General features: G+C 43.3%; 4 non-coding genes across 4 annotated transcripts; all 4 read left to right on the plus strand.

Moving 5' to 3' along the window:
* Positions 1–8,492: 8,492 nt before the first annotated feature.
* On the plus strand, positions 8,493–8,564 carry trnap-ugg (transfer RNA proline (anticodon UGG)). Its single transcript has one exon. It is a non-coding gene; the product is annotated as a tRNA-Pro (tRNA).
* Positions 8,565–12,663: 4,099 nt separating this feature from the next.
* Positions 12,664–12,735, plus strand: trnap-agg (transfer RNA proline (anticodon AGG)). Its single transcript has one exon. It is a non-coding gene; the product is annotated as a tRNA-Pro (tRNA).
* Positions 12,736–15,208: 2,473 nt separating this feature from the next.
* Positions 15,209–15,280, plus strand: trnap-ugg (transfer RNA proline (anticodon UGG)). Its single transcript has one exon. It is a non-coding gene; the product is annotated as a tRNA-Pro (tRNA).
* Positions 15,281–18,204: 2,924 nt separating this feature from the next.
* trnap-agg (transfer RNA proline (anticodon AGG)) lies at positions 18,205–18,276 on the plus strand. The gene has a single exon. It is a non-coding gene; the product is annotated as a tRNA-Pro (tRNA).
* The last annotated feature ends 293 nt before the right edge of the window (positions 18,277–18,569 follow it).

Below are 18,569 nucleotides of genomic sequence, written 5' to 3' on the forward strand. Positions count from 1 at the left end.
TTGGTATGGGGAGGAGGGGTAGGTGGGGGAGGAGGGGCAGGAGGGGGAGGGTCTTAGGGCACAGACTCGCCATCGAGCCTCTCTTTCAGTCATGTAGAAAGGTGTAGTGACTTGGACTGCATCCCAAATGGCACCCTATTCCCTCTATAGTAAACTACTTTTGACCAGAGTCGTATGGCCCCTGCAGTAGTAGTAGTAGTAGTAGTGCACTAGTCCTATGGTCGCTGTAGTAGTGCACTAGTCCTGTAGCCCCTGTAGTAGTGCACAGTAGTTGAGGTCTGGAGGGCAGGAAGGGAATTTTTAGTGGGCAGCTTTAGAAATACCATGTGTCACTGGGTCGTCAGGTTGTATTGTATTTTATAAGATGTTTGATTCCCAGCCATTCATACTGTAGGTAGGAGTAGACTCATTATAGTACTTACAAGATGCATTCATGTCTCTCTTCAAATGTGCAGAATGTAAGGCAGGAAAAATATAATGACAACAATATCGAAATATGAAAGTATCAGTTAGTGCCACAATAAAGATTCCTAAAGTGCTGTGATGTGACCTAGCGACAGCTACTGTCACGCCCTGACCTTAGAGAGCCTGTTTATTTCTCTATTTGGTTAGGTCAGGGTGTGATTTGGGTGGGCATTATAGTTTTTCTATTTCTTTGTTGGCCGGGTATGGTTCCCAATCAGAGGCAGCTGTCTATCGTTGTCTCTGATTGGGGATCATACTTAGGCAGCCTTTTTTCCACCTTTAGTTTGTGGGATCTTGTTTGTGTGTAGTTGCTTTCTGCACTGCATGTAGCTTTACGTTCATTTTTGTATTTTGTTGTTTTTTCGGTGTCATTTAAATAAAAGTAAAATGTACTCCTACCACACTGCACCTTGGTCCAATCCATCTCTAAACGAACGTGACAGCTACTCTATTTGGACCATAGTATGTGAGCGGAGCGGCGCTGGGGCGAGGAGCAAAATGTGCCTGGAGCACAGAGTGAGATTCCTAAAAAGGCAATTTCGCTCCAGTAGCTCTCACTCGAGCTCAGGCCAGCCCGCCCCAGCATGCACTTCTAGTCTCCTTGTGTGCTGCTATAGCCCCTTGCTTTAGCTACTGTCATGGAGTTCACTATATATTTTCATAAAGAAACTGAGAAAACACACAGATGCAACATCAAGGTGATTTTCAAAGAGGAGGACCAAGAGCAAAGAGGAGGACCAAGAGCAAAGAGGAGGACCAAGAGCAAAGAGGAGGACCAAGAGCAAGAGAGGGAGAGCAGTGATGTAGTGTCGACAACTAAAGAATCATAGTGTAATCTGAAAATACACATATTCCCGAAAGCATTCCCGAAACATTCAACTGAATGTATTCAACTGAAAGGTGTCATCTGAATTTAACCCAACCCCTCTGAATCAGAGAGGTGTGGAGTTCTGCCTTAATCAACATCCATGTCTTCGGTGCCCGGGGAACAGTGGGTTAACTGCCTTGCTCAGAGGCAGAATGACAGATATTTACCTTGTCAACTTGGGTATTCAATATAGCAACATTTTGGTTGTGGTATACTTACTACATGCATATGCTAAAACAAAGGAACAAGGTGGGTAGAGAACTAAGTGTGTCATTTTAACAAAGTATCTCTAAACTAAAAATCAGATCTCTTAAAAATGTTGTTCATTGGACTAGTAACCGAAAGGTTGCAAGATCGAATCCCCGAGGCGACAAGGTAAAAATGTGTCATTCTGCCCCTGAACAAGGCAGTTAACCCACTGTTCCTAGGGACATCATTGAAAATAAAAATGTATTCTTAATTAACTGACTTGCCTAGTTAAATAAAGGTTGCATTTGTGATGTGATGGAGGGGGGGACTCACTCCAGACAGCTGATATGGAGCTGGAACTGGGGTCAGAGGCAGAGCAGGACAGGTAGACAAGGGACCAATGGGTATGGAGCTGGGTTCAGAGCAGGACAGGTAGATAAGGGACCAATGGGTATGGAGCTGGGTTCAGAGCAGGACAGGTAGACAAGGGACCTATAGGTATGGAGCTGGGTTCAGAGCAGGACAGGTAGACAAGGGACCAATAGGTATGGAGCTGGGTTCAGAGCAGGACAGGTAGACAAGGGACCTATAGGTATGGAGCTGGGTTCAGAGCAGGACAGGTAGACAAGGGACCTATAGGTATGGAGCTGGGTTCAGAGCAGGACAGGTAGACAAGGGACCTATAGGTATGGAGCTGGGTTCAGAGGCAGAGCAGGACAGGTAGACAAGGGACCTACAGGTATGGAGCTGGGTTCAGAGGCAGAGCAGGACAGGTAGACAAGGGACCAATAGGTATGGAGCTGGGTTCAGAGCAGGACAGGTAGACAAGGGACCTATAGGTATGGAGCTGGGTTCAGAGCAGGACAGGTAGACAAGGGACCAATAGGTATGGAGCTGGGTTCAGAGCAGGACAGGACAGGTAGACAAGGGACCTATGGGTATGGAGCTGGGTTCAGAGTCAGAGCAGGACAGGTAGAGAGGTAGACAAGGGACCTATGGGTATGGAGCTGGGTTCAGAGTCAGAGCAGGACAGGTAGAGAGGTAGACAAGGGACCAATAGGTATGGAGCTGGGTTCAGAGTCAGAGCAGGACAGGTAGAGAGGTAGACAAGGGACCAATAGGTATGGAGCTGGGTTCAGAGTCAGAGCAGGACAGCTAGACAAGGGACCTATGGGTATGGAGCTGGGTTCAGAGCAGGACAGGTAGACAAGGGACCAATAGGTATGGAGCTGGGTTCAGAGCAGGACAGGTAGATAAGGGACCTATGGGTATGGAGCTGGGTTCAGAGCAGGACAGGTAGACAGGGGACCTACAGGTATGGAGCTGGGTTCAGAGCAGGACAGGTAGACAAGGGACCTATAGGTATGGAGCTGGGTTCAGAGGCAGATTAGGACAGGTAGACAAGGGACCTATAGGTATGGAGCTGGGTTCAGAGCAGGACAGGTAGACAAGGGACCTATAGGTATGGAGCTGGGTTCAGAGCAGGACAGATAGACAAGGGACCAATAGGTATGGAGCTGGGTTCAGAGCAGGACAGGTAGACAAGGGACCTATAGGTATGGAGCTGGGTTCAGAGCAGGACAGGTAGACAAGGGACCTATAGGTATGGAGCTGGGTTCAGAGCAGGACAGGTAGACAAGGGACCTATAGGTATGGAGCTGGGTTCAGAGGCAGAGCAGGACAGGTAGACAAGGGACCTACAGGTATGGAGCTGGGTTCAGAGGCAGAGCAGGACAGGTAGACAAGGGACCAATAGGTATGGAGCTGGGTTCAGAGCAGGACAGGTAGACAAGGGACCTATAGGTATGGAGCTGGGTTCAGAGCAGGACAGGTAGACAAGGGACCAATAGGTATGGAGCTGGGTTCAGAGCAGGACAGGACAGGTAGACAAGGGACCTATGGGTATGGAGCTGGGTTCAGAGTCAGAGCAGGACAGGTAGAGAGGTAGACAAGGGACCTATGGGTATGGAGCTGGGTTCAGAGTCAGAGCAGGACAGGTAGAGAGGTAGACAAGGGACCAATAGGTATGGAGCTGGGTTCAGAGTCAGAGCAGGACAGGTAGAGAGGTAGACAAGGGACCAATAGGTATGGAGCTGGGTTCAGAGTCAGAGCAGGACAGCTAGACAAGGGACCTATGGGTATGGAGCTGGGTTCAGAGCAGGACAGGTAGACAAGGGACCAATAGGTATGGAGCTGGGTTCAGAGCAGGACAGGTAGATAAGGGACCTATGGGTATGGAGCTGGGTTCAGAGCAGGACAGGTAGACAGGGGACCTACAGGTATGGAGCTGGGTTCAGAGCAGGACAGGTAGACAAGGGACCTATAGGTATGGAGCTGGGTTCAGAGGCAGATTAGGACAGGTAGACAAGGGACCTATAGGTATGGAGCTGGGTTCAGAGCAGGACAGGTAGACAAGGGACCTATAGGTATGGAGCTGGGTTCAGAGCAGGACAGATAGACAAGGGACCAATAGGTATGGAGCTGGGTTCAGAGCAGGACAGGTAGACAAGGGACCTATAGGTATGGAGCTGGGTTCAGAGGCAGATTAGGACAGGTAGACAAGGGACCTATAGGTATGGAGCTGGGTTCAGAGGCAGATTAGGACAGGTAGACAAGGGACCTATAAGTATGGAGCTGGGTTCAGAGGCAGAGCAGGACAGGTAGACAAGGGACCAATTGGTATGGAGCTGGGTTCAGAGCAGGACAGGTAGACAAGGGACCAATTGGTATGGAGCTGGGTTCAGGGGCAGAGCAGGACAGGACAGGTAGAGAGGTAGACAAGGGACCTACAGGTATGGGGCAGGGTTCAAGGGCAGAGCAGGACAGGTAGACAAGGGACCTACAGGTATGGAGCTGGGTTCAGGGGCAGAGCAGGACAGGACAGGTAGAGAGGTAGACAAGGGACCTACAGGTATGGGGCTGGGTTCAAGGGCAGAGCAGGACAGGTAGACAAGGGACCTACAGGTATGGAGCTGGGTTCAGGGGCAGAGCAGGACAGGTAGACAGGGGACCTACAGGTATGGAGCTGGATTCAGGGGCAGAGCAGGACAGGTAGACAGGGGACCTACAGGTATGGAGCTGGGTTCAGGGGCAGAGCAGGACAGGACAGGTAGAGAGGTAGACAGGGGACCTACAGGTATGGTGCTGGGTTCAGGGGCAGGGTAGAGGCAAGTGTCTTGATAACTGCAGCAAGACAGGTAGAGAGGGGACTTCCAGGTATAAAAGCCTTAGCAGGACTTTGCTGTGGGGGAGAGGGTCAGACCAGGCCAGCCTCGGGGGACTATGGACAGCTCCTGTGGAACTGGGGTCAGAGTCAAGGCTGGTAACTAACTGACTGACTGAGTGACTGACTGCTGGACTGAGTTGAGAGTAGAACAGGACAGGTGTCACTCAGAAGGGGTATAGTGCAGGACAGGTGACACTCAGCAGGGCTACAGGGCAGGACAGGACAGGTGACACTCAGCAGGGCTACAGGGCAGGACATGTGACACTACCTCGCCAGTAATGAATACACAGTAACTAGTGAAAGAGTCATAGTGGAAGCAATACTACCTCACCAGTAATGAATAAACAGTAACTAGTGTGCCCTTCCCAGTACATTATGGCAGCAAGAATTCTGGGGGAGGCGATATTTTAGAAAGTATTTGTGGCTGATTAGCAAATTCCTTACTTAGTTTAAAGTTTTTTTTTTTTTTTTTTTACAATGTCAAGTTAGTGGGAGAAACAAGCTGTTTTAATATCTGTTTGTGCCCACTGTATTTCTAGAGAGAGAGCTGCACAAACGAAAGGTAGAGCTAGCCAGAAACACAACACTCATCTGAAAGTTGAGACACAAGTCGGTATGTTTTTACACGGAGAGAGTAGAGGGATGAAGTCATCCAGTAACCCAAGCCCCAGCAGCAGCCCCCACACACCATGTCATCAGCTATCTTCAACATTCAGATGGTGCCTGTCTATCTATTGAACTCCTCGGACTGCACTAAGAAAATCTTTGTGTCCATGATTGAATTATCAGGAGTTTATTATAACCCTTTATGCAGAATGTATAACTTAAAGCACTCAACAGGTGACATTATGTCGGTCAATATTGTGCTTCAGAGTCAGTAAAAGAAGCAGTAGAGTTGAAAAACAGTCTTTTGATCCACTCAGGGAACAATGCAAAAGCTCATTCACATAACCGCAATTAAAGCAATGACCGGGATACCGCTTCCATTACACCCAATATCTATATTTGATCCAGTGACATGGACATACTTAGGTGTTGAAGGTGTGGGTGGGCATGCAGTTTTGTGACAACTTTCTCTTCAGTAGGCTCTGCTCTCTTTTGTCTGAAAAAACAGGAGTCAAAACCCAAAGGCAAACCTTATAGGGTACAGTATGTGAATCAATCAATCAAATGTATTTATAAAGCCCTTTTAACATCAGCAGACAGCAGTTGTCACAAAGTGCTTTACAGTAACCCGGCCTAGTATATATAACCTGTATGAAATCGGTCTATTCCTTTCATATCTACAGAGATAAACTTGGCAACAGCACAGAGAGTTCCATATCACATAATGTCAGGAGCACACTTCCTGTGTGTTGACAGATTTTTTATTTTTTTATTTTACCTTTATTTAGCTAGGCAAGTCAGTTAAGAACAAATTCTTATTTTCAATGACGGTTAACAGTGGGTTAACTGCCTATTCAGGGGCAGAATGTAATCAAGTGCAGTGGCTGCTGAGATAGCTCAGGTCTGCCAAAAGGCCTAGGGCATACTGCAGCCAATCATAAACTCAATTCATTAACCCTAATGGCAGGACCAAAACACAGAGCAAAGCCATATCATAGCCCACCTACAATGTCATAAATGCCAAGGCAAAAATAATTGAATAATAGAATAAAAGCCAAAGCTAAAGCCTGTTGAGGGCAGACCCAAAAACACAAAGCCAAAATATAAGCCAAAGATAAAACCTGTTCTAAAACCACTGGTGTTCCTGGTCCTACCTGAACATCAGCTGGATAGTAGTCTCAAAGTCTGTCCTCACCGTATCACGATTTGAGCATCCATGGTTTCTGTCCCACTTGTAGATGAAGTTCTGGATTCAGATGATAAGAAATGTGAAAGTTTGATTAAAAACGTAAAAATATATATATATGGCAATTTTAAGACTGTTAAATAAAAAACAGGTGTTATCACACTGTAAAATAAACATATAAACAAACAGTTTACTGTCCCTACCTCCAGGATCAGAGCTATAAACAGGGTGACCCACATGACAGAGGAGGTCAACCACCAGGCTATGAAGTAGAGCTTGGACCACCTGGATTTGGGAACATACACCAAATACAACCATCACCTCTCTGTCAGTCATCCATTTCTTCAAATGCTCACATGATAGAATAGATTAGAATAACCAAAGTAATAGCAAATTATATCTGGCATATACATCCAGAAAGACATTCCAGTTGTTCATCATCATGATGTTGTATAGAACCAGAGCAGACTGAAAATACAGGAAACATGAAAGCAGAAAGCCATTACTACAAATCCCATCAATTCCAGGAATGCAAGGTTGACAAAAAAATAGACTGAGTGTACAAAACATTAGGAACATTAGGATTCAGAGTGTGACTGGGCAAGACAAAAGACGGAAGTGCCTTTGAACGGGGTATGGTAGCACGTGCCAGGAGCACCGGTTTGAGTGGGTCAAGAACTGCAATGCTGCTGGGTTTTTTACGCTTTTACAATTTTCCTTGTGTATTAAGAATGGTCCACCACCCAAAGGACATCCAGCCAACTTCCTGTGGCTATGGAACCCTGACCTGTTCACCGGACATGCTACCTTGTCGTGCTGCTGCTCCAGTTTCAACTGTTCTGCCTGCGGCTATGGAACCCTGACCTTTTCACCAGACATGCTACCTTGTCCCAGACCTGCTGTTTTCCACCCTCTCTTTCTCTCTCCCTCTCTCCCTCTCTCTCTACAGCACCTGCTGTCTCGACCTTTGAGTGCTGACCTGTTACACCCTCTACAACCACAGTGATGATTATTTGACCATGCTGGTCATCTTTGGACGTTTGAACATCTTGATGAACGATTTGGCCTTAATGGACACGTACTCTTATCTCCACCCGGCACAGACAGAAGAGGACAAACAGACGGCACTCCTTTACAATCGTACCATACAATCGTACCAGTCTAACAGCTCTGTCTCTAATACACACAAGAAAACAACCCAAACAAAACAACAGACACTAGAGATTCTCACCACTAATATACCGGCAGAGGCTCTGAGGTGTTTCACCAGGTCGACCATGCTGATGGCAAACAGAGCCGTGAGCTTTAGAGGAATATGGCAAAACGATTAAGGGGAACTGATGACATCAATCAATCAAATGTAACACATCTATTTTAACAGCAATCAGCAGTTGTTCTAATGAAGCAGGGCTCTGTTTTTCAGAGAAGATAGCTTAATGTTGGGGGATGAACCTCAGGAAGTGGAATACACTCAACATTTGACCAGACAGACCATCGCCTAGAGTGACGTCAGGACTCGATGGTCTGGGATTCTGTGATACAGTTCAGTCAGTTAGGTACTGGTTTTGACAGTGTTATGTAGCCCTTATGACCTATGACAAAGGGGTCAAGTAAAGTGTTCCGGAATATGTTACGGTATGGTTATAGTTCTACTGGATATTTCAGCTCTTTGTGTTAAATATGCCTTGGACAATATATTATTGAGTTATATATCAGAGGAAATATATACCATACATAATACGATATATGGTCTCGTATAACTGACAAATGTAATGTTTTCTACAGGTCAGAACTTTACTATAGTGATGATACAGTACACATCATCACCAGTAGAGGTGAGTAAAGTAACAAAGTTTCACTAAGGACACGCCTCAGATTTCACACACGCTTGACATCAGTGACAGGGCAGATGGGAGCAAACTTATAGTCTGTGTTTACCTCTCTTTAAACAAGGCTCGTTGGTCTAGGGGTATGATTCTCGCTTTGGGTGCGAGAGGTCCCGGGTTCAAATCCCGGACGAGCCCTTCTTTTCTGAACACTACAGGGTCGTTGAACTGTCCAAGAATATTTTATTTTTTATTTATTTCACCTTTATTTAACCAGGTAGGCAAGTTGAGAACAAGTTCTCATTTACAATTGCGACCTGGCCAAGATAAAGCAAAGCATTTCGACACATACAACGACACAGAGTTACACATGGAGTAAAACAAACATACAGTCAATAATACAGTAGAAACAAGTCTATATACGATGTGGGCAAATGAGGTAAGATAAGGGAGGTAAAGGCAAAAAAAAGGCCATGGTGGCAAAGTAAATACAATATAGCAAGTAAAACACTGGAATGGTAGATTTGCAGTGGAAGAATGTGCAAAGTAGAAATACAAATAATGGTGTGCAAAGGAGCAAAATAAATAAATAAATCAAATACAGTAGGGAAAGAGGCAGTTGTTTGGGCTAAATTATAGGTGGGCTATGTACAGGTGCAGTAATCTGTGAGCTGCTCTGACAGTTGGTGCTTAAAGCTAGTGAGGGAGATAAGTGTTTCCAGTTTCAGAGATTTTTGTAGTTCGTTCCAGTCATTGGCAGCAGAGAACTGGAAGGAGAGGCGGCCAAAGAAAGAATTGGTTTTGGGGGTGACCAGAGAGATATACCTGCTGGAGCGTGTGCTACAGTGGGTGATGCTATGGTGACCAGCGAGCTGAGACAAGGGGGGACTTTACCTAGCAGGGTCTTATAGATGACATGGAGCCAGTGGGTAAGATAATGATAGTCTTCTTGGGAAAGTGGAGATGACTGTGCATATTCAGCAGAAACAGTGGCATTCAGTCGTGTGTAGGTTTCTATAACAAATAGCAGGCTCACAGGATACCAATGTCAACAATGTTTGTATTATGAGAACAAGGCGAACGACTGGTCGTATAACTGACAAGCCTAATTAGATAAATACTCTTTTCTGTCAGCCACGGAGAAACTTCCATATGGTTTTATTTACAGCTGTAACACTATAGTCCTGGATAGGCCTCAGTCCTCATAATGCAAATGATAACCTACAGCACTTAAGAAAGATGTCAACCACAGACAATGGTTTCATTTGCAAATCGGACAATGTACTGTACACTGAGTGTACTAAACAATAAGAACACCTTCCTAATATTGAGTTGCATTCCCTTTTGCCATCAGAAAAGCCTCAATTCGTCAGGGGCATGGACTTTACAGGGTGTCGAAAGTGATCCACAGTGATGCTGTCCCATGTTGACTCCAATGCAGTTGTGTCTTTTCTCTGAGAGCTGGTCTCTCTAGGAACCTTCTGATGTCGAGTTGAGTGCTGTACCCATCCATCATGTTACCATGGTTGGTCACAGTTGTGTCAAGTTGGTTGGATGTCCTTTGTGTGGCGGACCATTCTTGACACACACGGGAAACTGTTGAGAATGAACAAAACAGCAGCATTGCAGTTCTTGACACACTCAGACCGGTGCACCTGGCACCTACTATCATACCCCATTCAAAGGCACTTCAATATTTTGTCTTGTCCATTCACCCTCTGAATGGTACACATACAGAATACGTCTCAAGACTTAAAACTTCTTCTTTAACCTGTCTCCTCCCCTTCATCTACACTGATTGAACTGAATTTAACAGGTGACATCAATACGGGATGATAGACTTCAGCTGGATTCACCTGATCAGTCTATGTCATGGAAAGAGCAGGTGTTCATAATGTTTTGTAAACACAGACTATTTATTTAAATTTTTTATGTAACCTTTATTTAACTAGGCAAGTCAGTTAAGAACAAATTCTTATTTATAATGACGGCCTACCCTGGCCAAACTCGGACGACGCTGGTTCAATTGTGCACCGCCCAATGCGACTCCCAATCACGGCCGGATGTGATACAAATCCCGGACGAGACCTCCTTTTAAGAAGTCAAATGACTTACAGACTACACACAGTCCACGTGACAGACTACATACAGTCTATGACAGACTTGGTAAGTCTATGTCATGGACGGAGCAGGTGTTCCTAATGTTTTTGTGCACTCGGTGTATGTAAAAATCACCCAAAAGTGTCAGTTAACACTAGAGGGCAGTCTAATAGCCAAAACCTGCCACATCACAGATTCTGGGAGTTAACTCACAGGCTGATGAGGAGAAGGGGATGGGAAAAGTGTAACAATCGGGTGGGTTTCCCTAAGCAGGCTTGTTGGTTTAAGGGTATGCTTCTCTCTTAGGGTGTGAGTAGTCCTGGGTTTAAATCCCAGATGAGCCCACCTTTTGAGAAAATATGTGATAGATGTATTTAGGGTTGTCCTAAGTGAGTTAGTATATTGAAAGATCACAAGCAAAGTGGGTAGAAAAATCATACCAAAAGGAAAATGGTAGACTGTAAGTGGCAAATATAGATATCTGTAGGCCCTTTGGTAAAACAGAGATATAAAACAATATCCAGTCAGTATGAAATATAATGTACAGTGTTGTAATGTCAACGAGTGACTTTGAATTGTGTGACAGACGGTAATATAGATACATCAACTAGAATCTTCTCAAAGTTGCCCATGCTTCAAAATGGATCCTGCATTATCCTTACATACAGTATATAATATTGAACTGCACCTACCAGTGAAAGAACTGTGAGAGATCCATCAAACACGTTACATCCATAGGACATATATCCTGTCCTGCCAAATGCTACCACCTTCAGCGCCATCTCCAGCAGGTAGTAAAGGATGAAGAAACAGTTGATTGTCTGAAAAAACAGATCAGTGGAGGCTGCTGAGGGGAGGACGGTTCATAATAATGGCTGGAACGGAGCAAATAGAATGGCATCAAACCATCTGTTTGATGTATTTGATACCATTCCACCGATTCCCCTCCAGTCATTACCACGGGCCGGTCCTCCCCATATAAGGTGCCACCAACCTCCTGTGACAGAGATACATATAAAGTCTGTGAATTGCACAGAGCTATTGACATAAACTGTGCAAGAACCATACCTGCTATACATGAGTCAGTCATGTCGGCAGTGCACTGCAGGCACAGTAACTAATGTCTACTTGTAACTACTACTTGTAGTACATTTTACGTTCAAATGGCCTTAAATGTTGAGCCTCTAAATAGTAGTTGTCTCGTTCAGAGATTCTACTCACAGTCAATCACCAGGAGAATCTAGAGGAACATTTATGATGCTTAGATGCATATACAGTAGACATAATACATGCATATACAGAAGACTTAATACATGCATATAAAGTAGACTTAATACATGCATATACAGAAGACTTAATACATGCATATACAGTAGACATAATACATTCATATACAGAAGACATAATACATGCATATACAGTAGACTTAATACATGCATATACAGAAGACATAATACATGCATATACAGAAGACTTAATACATGCATATACAGAAGACATAATACATTCATATACAGAAGACATAATACATGCATATACAGAAGACTTAATACATGCATGTACTGAAGACTTAATACATGCATATACAGAAGACATAATACATGCATATACAGTAGACTTAATACATGCATATACAGTAGACATAATACATTCATATACAGAAGACTTAATACATGCATATACCGTACATGACCTTTGACCTTACACATTTTCTAAAAATAAAATGGGATACAATGCACCCTCATGCACACTCATTTTTAGACCAGAGACATCAAATGCAGAGAAGGTGAACAAAATGGGTCAGGGCCTATATCGACTGCCTTTCCAATCGAATCTAATGATGATCAACAACAGAGATAGATAGAGGACTTATATTATCTCCATTTTAAAGTAGTCAATTGTATTCTTCTTCATTGGCTGATTGCTCCCAACTCATAGGAATACCCACCCAGTTGACTACTTTAAAAATGGTGGAAGCCCTCAATTGCAATGTCCATTCTAAAATGCTTTAAATCCATGCTGAGTCCTCTGTTTCCATTTGATCAACATGTCTGTGTTTGTGCAGAGTCTAGAATAGCCAGTAAGTGGCAGTCTCTGAGCAGTTTTACTGAGCATGCAACAGCATCAACTTGAGAGGAATTCCTCATGCACGTGGCATGCAGTGGAATTTAAACTCTTGGTTGTTAACCGGGTGACAGGCTCGTTGGTCTAGGGGTATGATTCTCGCTTAGGGTGCGAGAGGTCCCGGGTTCAAATCCCGGACGAGCCCTCCTTTTAAGTTGTCAAGCAACTTACAGACTGAACAGGTTAACATAGAGTGTACAAAGCATAGAAGTGTACATTCACTAAAGCATCTCTATCAACAATATTACTGTGAATAAGTAGCCTGGAATCTTAACTCATAAGCTCGGTTTCAATATTGTTATGGTGAAACAAAGTTAGGATGTCAGTTAGGATTCCAGGCTAGTGTCATAACTAAGAGCTGTTAGGATCAAGCAGAAACACAAACATCTATGTTAATTCATTAAATATTGTGACATTGTGAACTTGTGACATAGTGAACTCACACAGATGCAGATAACATTGGCCAGGGCCACATTCCCCACCACAGTGACATAATGCTGACTGAAGATAAACTGAACCTATGTGCAGGAACTTAGACGAGTACTCAGGCAATGGAGGATGCTACAGAGGGAAACAATGACTTCAATTTGCTGTTCAGTCTCCTTTCACAATAACTTTTCAGATTTGCTTCTGTCCAAATGTTTGCTTCCGTTGCAAATGCAAGCACAAAGGCAAATGATGAAAGTCTGCTTGGAGTTAGAATGACAGTCTGCCAACTGCATAGTTTTGAAGAAATGAACATCGTCGTAGAGATAACTAATAAATACCTGTTTGATCCTGTCCAGCTCATGAAACAGTCTTTGGAAGGCCTCCCTGGGGATGAAGCCACTGGATGACTGAGACGCTTTCTGAGGAAATTACACTTTTAGAATCTTTTAGAATCTTGTTCACAATTCAGAGGTGTGGCCATGTACATATATAACTTCATAAAACATAACGTTGTTTAACACTATGTATTACAGTATGTTGTTTCAGGTAAGTAGGGAACCATCTCACCTTCATGATGGCATCTATGTTATAACCTGTTGTATAATAAGAAAATAAACACCACAAAGGGGTCCTGTCTTACACGGTAACATCCTCAGAGAAGGTAGGTTCCTGGCTCTGACAGTGCAGCAGCTCAAAAGCTGCCCTGACGCCCAAATGTCTCCTCAGGATGGATGTCTGGATTGACATCTGCTAAATAAAGGGTTATCAATCAATAACATTTATTTATAAAGCCCTTCTTACATCAGCAGATGTCACAAAGTGCTGTATAGAAACTCGGCCTGAAACCCCAAACAGCAAGCAATGCAGGTGTAGAAGCACGGTGGCTAGGAAAAACTCAGTCCAGGCACAGCGTTCTGTCCCGCTCCATGGGAGGAGATATCTTCTGCGCCGGCCCAGACCAGGCACAAGGGTCAACTCAGCTCCATGTCCGGAGCCTTCTTCAGCGCCGGTGCCCATAAGGAATGTAAACAAATGTACTATAAAAGTGTTGATAAACAAAGTAATGTACAGAAACTGTATTTCAAAAGCAGCTCATGGTGGAAAATAACAAGTTATTCCTACATGTACAGCATCTTCGTTGAGGACCACAACCTGTTGAATGTACAGCTCCTCATCTGTATGAAGGGAAACATGTAGAGAACATGGGCTTAATTGAATGATCTTACTCTGTGTATGTGTGTGAGAGAGAGAGAGAGAGCGAGCGATTTTGAAGAACTTACCATGTCCCTGTGTCCCCCAATAGAAAGGTGTTTCTTTTGGAGCCCTGTAATTGTCTGTTCCAGAATGAACCCCCCTAAGTAGCAGGGGGAAACTCTCCATCATCACCACAATGTTGCTCAACAAGTTTATAACAGGAGACTAAGAAAATAAAAGCTTACATTTTGCTCCATCCTTAAATCTTCTCAGCGAGTTCATTTTCATAATCTACACACATCTCACTTAAATGTAGGGTTCCTATGCCTTTTGTTGTTCTGATAGTGCTTTACATGTGGTGTTGTGTCACTCTTGTTGTGATGTGTGTGTCATCCTATGTTTATATTGTATTTATTTTTTAAATCCCAGTCCCCTGTCCCCTCAGGAGGCCTTTTTCCTTTTGGTAGTCTGTCATTGTAAACAATAATTTATTCTTAACTGATTTGCCTAGTTAAATAAAGGTTAAATAAAATACATTTTAAAAAATCCAAACAAATTCAGGCAATTCTTTGTTACTTTTTCGCTGAAGACTACAATAAGCAGCACATAAAATGGTCGGGACAGCCCTTATGACCTATGACAAAGGGGTCAAGTAAAGTGTTCCGGAATATGTTACGGTATGGTTATAGTTCTACTGGATATTTCAGCTCTTTGTGTTGAATATTCCTTGGACAATATATTATTGAGTTTTATATCAGAGGAAATATATACCATACATAATACGATATATGGTCTCGTATAACTGACAAATGTAATGTTTTCTTCAGGTCAGAACTTTACTATAGTGATGATGCAGTATACATCATCACCAGTAGAGGTGAGTAAAGTAACAAAGTTTCACTAAGGACACACCTCAGATTTCACACACGCTTGACATCAGTGACAGGGCAGATGGGAGCAGAACTTATAGTCTGTGTTTACCTTTCTTTAAACAAGGCTCGTTGGTCTAGGGGTATGATTCTCGCTTTGGGTGCGAGAGGTCCCGGGTTCAAATCCCGGACGAGCCCTCCTTTTCTGAACACTACCGGCTCGGGGTACTGTCCAAGATAATGGTTGTCTACTTGGGGAAGTGGAGATGACTGTACATATTCAGCAGAAACAGTGACTTTCAGTCATGTGTAGGTTTCTATAACAAATAGCAGGCTCACAGGATACCAATGTCGACAATGTTTGTATTATGAGAACAAGGCGAACGACTGGTCGTATAACTGACAAGCCTAATTAGATAAATACTCTTATCTGTCAGCCACGGAGAAACTTCCATATGGTTTTATTTGCAGCTGTAACACTAAAGTCCTGGATAGGCTTCAGTCCTCATAATGCAAATGATAACCTACAGCACTTAAGAAAGATGTCAACCACAGACAATGGTTTCATTGGCAAATCTGACAACGTAATGTACTAAACAACAGGAACACCTTCCTAATATTGAGTTGCAATCCCTTTTGCCATCAGAAAAGCCTCAATTCGTCAGGGGCATGGACTTTACAGGCTGTCTAAAGTGTTCCACAGGGATGCTGTCCCATGTTGACTCCAATGCAGTTGTGTCTATTCTCTGAGAGCTGGTCTCTCTAGGAACCTTCTGAAGTCGAGTTGAGTGCTGTACCAATCCATCATGTTACCATGGTTGGTCACAGTTGTGTCAAGTTGGTTGGATGTCCTTTGGGTGGCGGACCATTCTTGACACACACGGGAAACTGTTGAGAGTGAAAAAAAACAGCTGCATTGCAGTTCTTAACACACTCAGACCGGTGCGCCTGGCACCTACTATCATACCCCATTCAAAGGCACTTCAATATTTTGTCTTGTCCGTTCACCCTCTGAATGGCACACATACAGAATATGTCTCAAGGCTTAAAAATCCTCCTTTAACCTGTCTCCTCCCCTTCATCTACACTGATTGAACTGAATTTAACAGGTGACATCAATACGGGATGATCGACTTCAGCAGGATTCACCTGATCAGTCTATGTCATGGAAAGAGCAGGTGTTCCTAATGTTTTGTACACTCGGTGGATGTAAAACTCACCCAAAAGTGTCAGGTACCACTAGAGGGCAGTCTAATAGCCAAAACCTGCCACATCACAGATTCTGGAAGTTAACTCACAGGCTGATGAGGTGAAGGGGATGGGAGAAGTGTAACGATCGGGTGGGTTTCCCTAAGCAGGCTTGTTGGTTTAAGGGTATGCTTCTCTCTTAGGGTGTGAGCAGTCCTGGGTTTAAATCCCAGATGAGCCCACCTTTTGAGAAAATATGTGATAGATGTATTTAGGGTTGTCCTAAGTGAGTTTATATATTGAAAGATCACAAACAAAGTGGGTAGAAAAATCTTACCAAAGGAAAATGGTAGACTGTAAGTAGCAAATATGCATATCTGTACCCTTTGGTAAAACAGAGATATAAAACAATATCCAGTCAGTATGGAATATAATGTACAGTGTTGTAATGTCAACGAGTGACTTTGAATTGTGTGACAGACGGTAATATAGATTCATCAACTAGAATCTTCTCAAAGTTGCCCATGCTTCAAAATGGATCCTGCATTATCCTTGCATACAGTATATAATACTGAACTGCACCTACCAGTGAAAGAACTGTGAGAGATCCATCAAACACGTTACACCCATAGGACATATATTGTGTCCTGCCAAATGCTACCACCTTCAGCGCCATCTCCAGCAGGTAGTAAAGGATGAAGAAACAGTTGATTGTCTGAAAAAACAGATCAGTGGAGGCTGCTGAGGGGAGGACTGTTCATAATAATGGCTGGAACGGAGCAAATGGAATGGCATCAAACCATCTGTTTGATGTATTTGATACCATTCCACCGATTCCCCTCCAGTCATTACCACGGGCCGGTCCTCCCCAATTAAGGTGCCACCAACCTCCTGTGACAGAGATACATATAAAGTCTGTGAATTGCATGGAGCTATTGACATAAACTGTGCAAGACCCATACCTGCTATACATGAGTCATTCATGTCCGCAGTGCACTGCAGTGCACTGCAGGCACAGTAAATAATGTCTACTTGTAACTACTACTTGTGGTAGTATTTTACGTTCAAATGGCCTTAAATGTTGAGCCTCTAAATAGTAGTTGTCTGGGTCAGAGATTCTACTCACAGTCAATCACCAGGAGAATCTAGAGGAACATTTATGATGCTTAGATGCATATACAGTAGACATAATACATGCATATACAGTAGACTTAATACATGCATATACAGTAGACATAATACATGCATATACAGTAGACTTAATACATGCATATACAGTAGACATAATACATGCATATACAGTAGACTTAATACATGCATATACAGTAGACATAATACATGCATATACAGTAGACATAATACATGCATATACAGTAGACATAATACATGCATATACAGTAGACTTAATACATGCATATACCGTACATGACCTTTGACCTTACACTTGATCTAAAAATAAAATGGGATGCAATGCATCCTCATGCACACTCATTTTTAGACCAGAGACATCAAATGCAGAGAAGGTGAACAAAATGGGCCAGGGCCTATATCGACTGCCTTTCCAATCGACTCTAATGATGATCAATAACAGAGATAAATAGAGGACTTATATTATCTCCATTTTAAAGTAGTCAATTGTCTTCTTCTTCATTGACTGATTCTTCCCAACTCATAGGAAAACCCACCCTGTTGACTACTTTAAAATGGTGGAAGTCCTCAATTGCAATGTCCTTTCCAAAATGTGTTATGTCCATGATGAGTCCTCCATCTGTTTCCATTTGATCAACATGTCTGTGTTTGTGTAAAGTCTAGAATAGCCACTAGGTGGCCGTCTTTGAGCAGTTTGACTGAGCACGCAACATTAACTTGAGAGGAATTCCTCATGCACGTGGCATGCAGTGTAATTTAAACTCTTGGTTGTTGAACCTATGAGAGGCTCGTTGGTCTAGGGGTATGATTCTCGCTTAGGGTGCGAGAGGTCCCGGGTTCAAATCCCGGACGAGCCCTCCTTTTAAGTTGTCAAGCAATTTACAGTATGAACAGGCCCTTCATAGAGTGTTTGAAGCATAGAAGTGTACATTCACTAAAGCATCTCTATCAATAATATTACTGTGAATAAGTAGCCTGGAATCTTAACTCATAAGCTCTGTTTCAGTATTGTTATGGTGAAACAAAGCATGTCAGTTAGGATTCCAGGCTAGTATCGTAACTAAGAGCTGTTAGGATCAAGCAGAAACACAAACATCTATGTTAATTCATTAAATATTGTGACATTGTGAACTTGTGACATAGTGAATTC

Source organism: Oncorhynchus mykiss, chromosome 2 (assembly GCF_057628025.1).
Source record: "Oncorhynchus mykiss isolate SJ-2025 chromosome 2, ASM5762802v1, whole genome shotgun sequence".
Classification (NCBI taxonomy): Eukaryota; Metazoa; Chordata; class Actinopteri; order Salmoniformes; family Salmonidae; genus Oncorhynchus; species Oncorhynchus mykiss.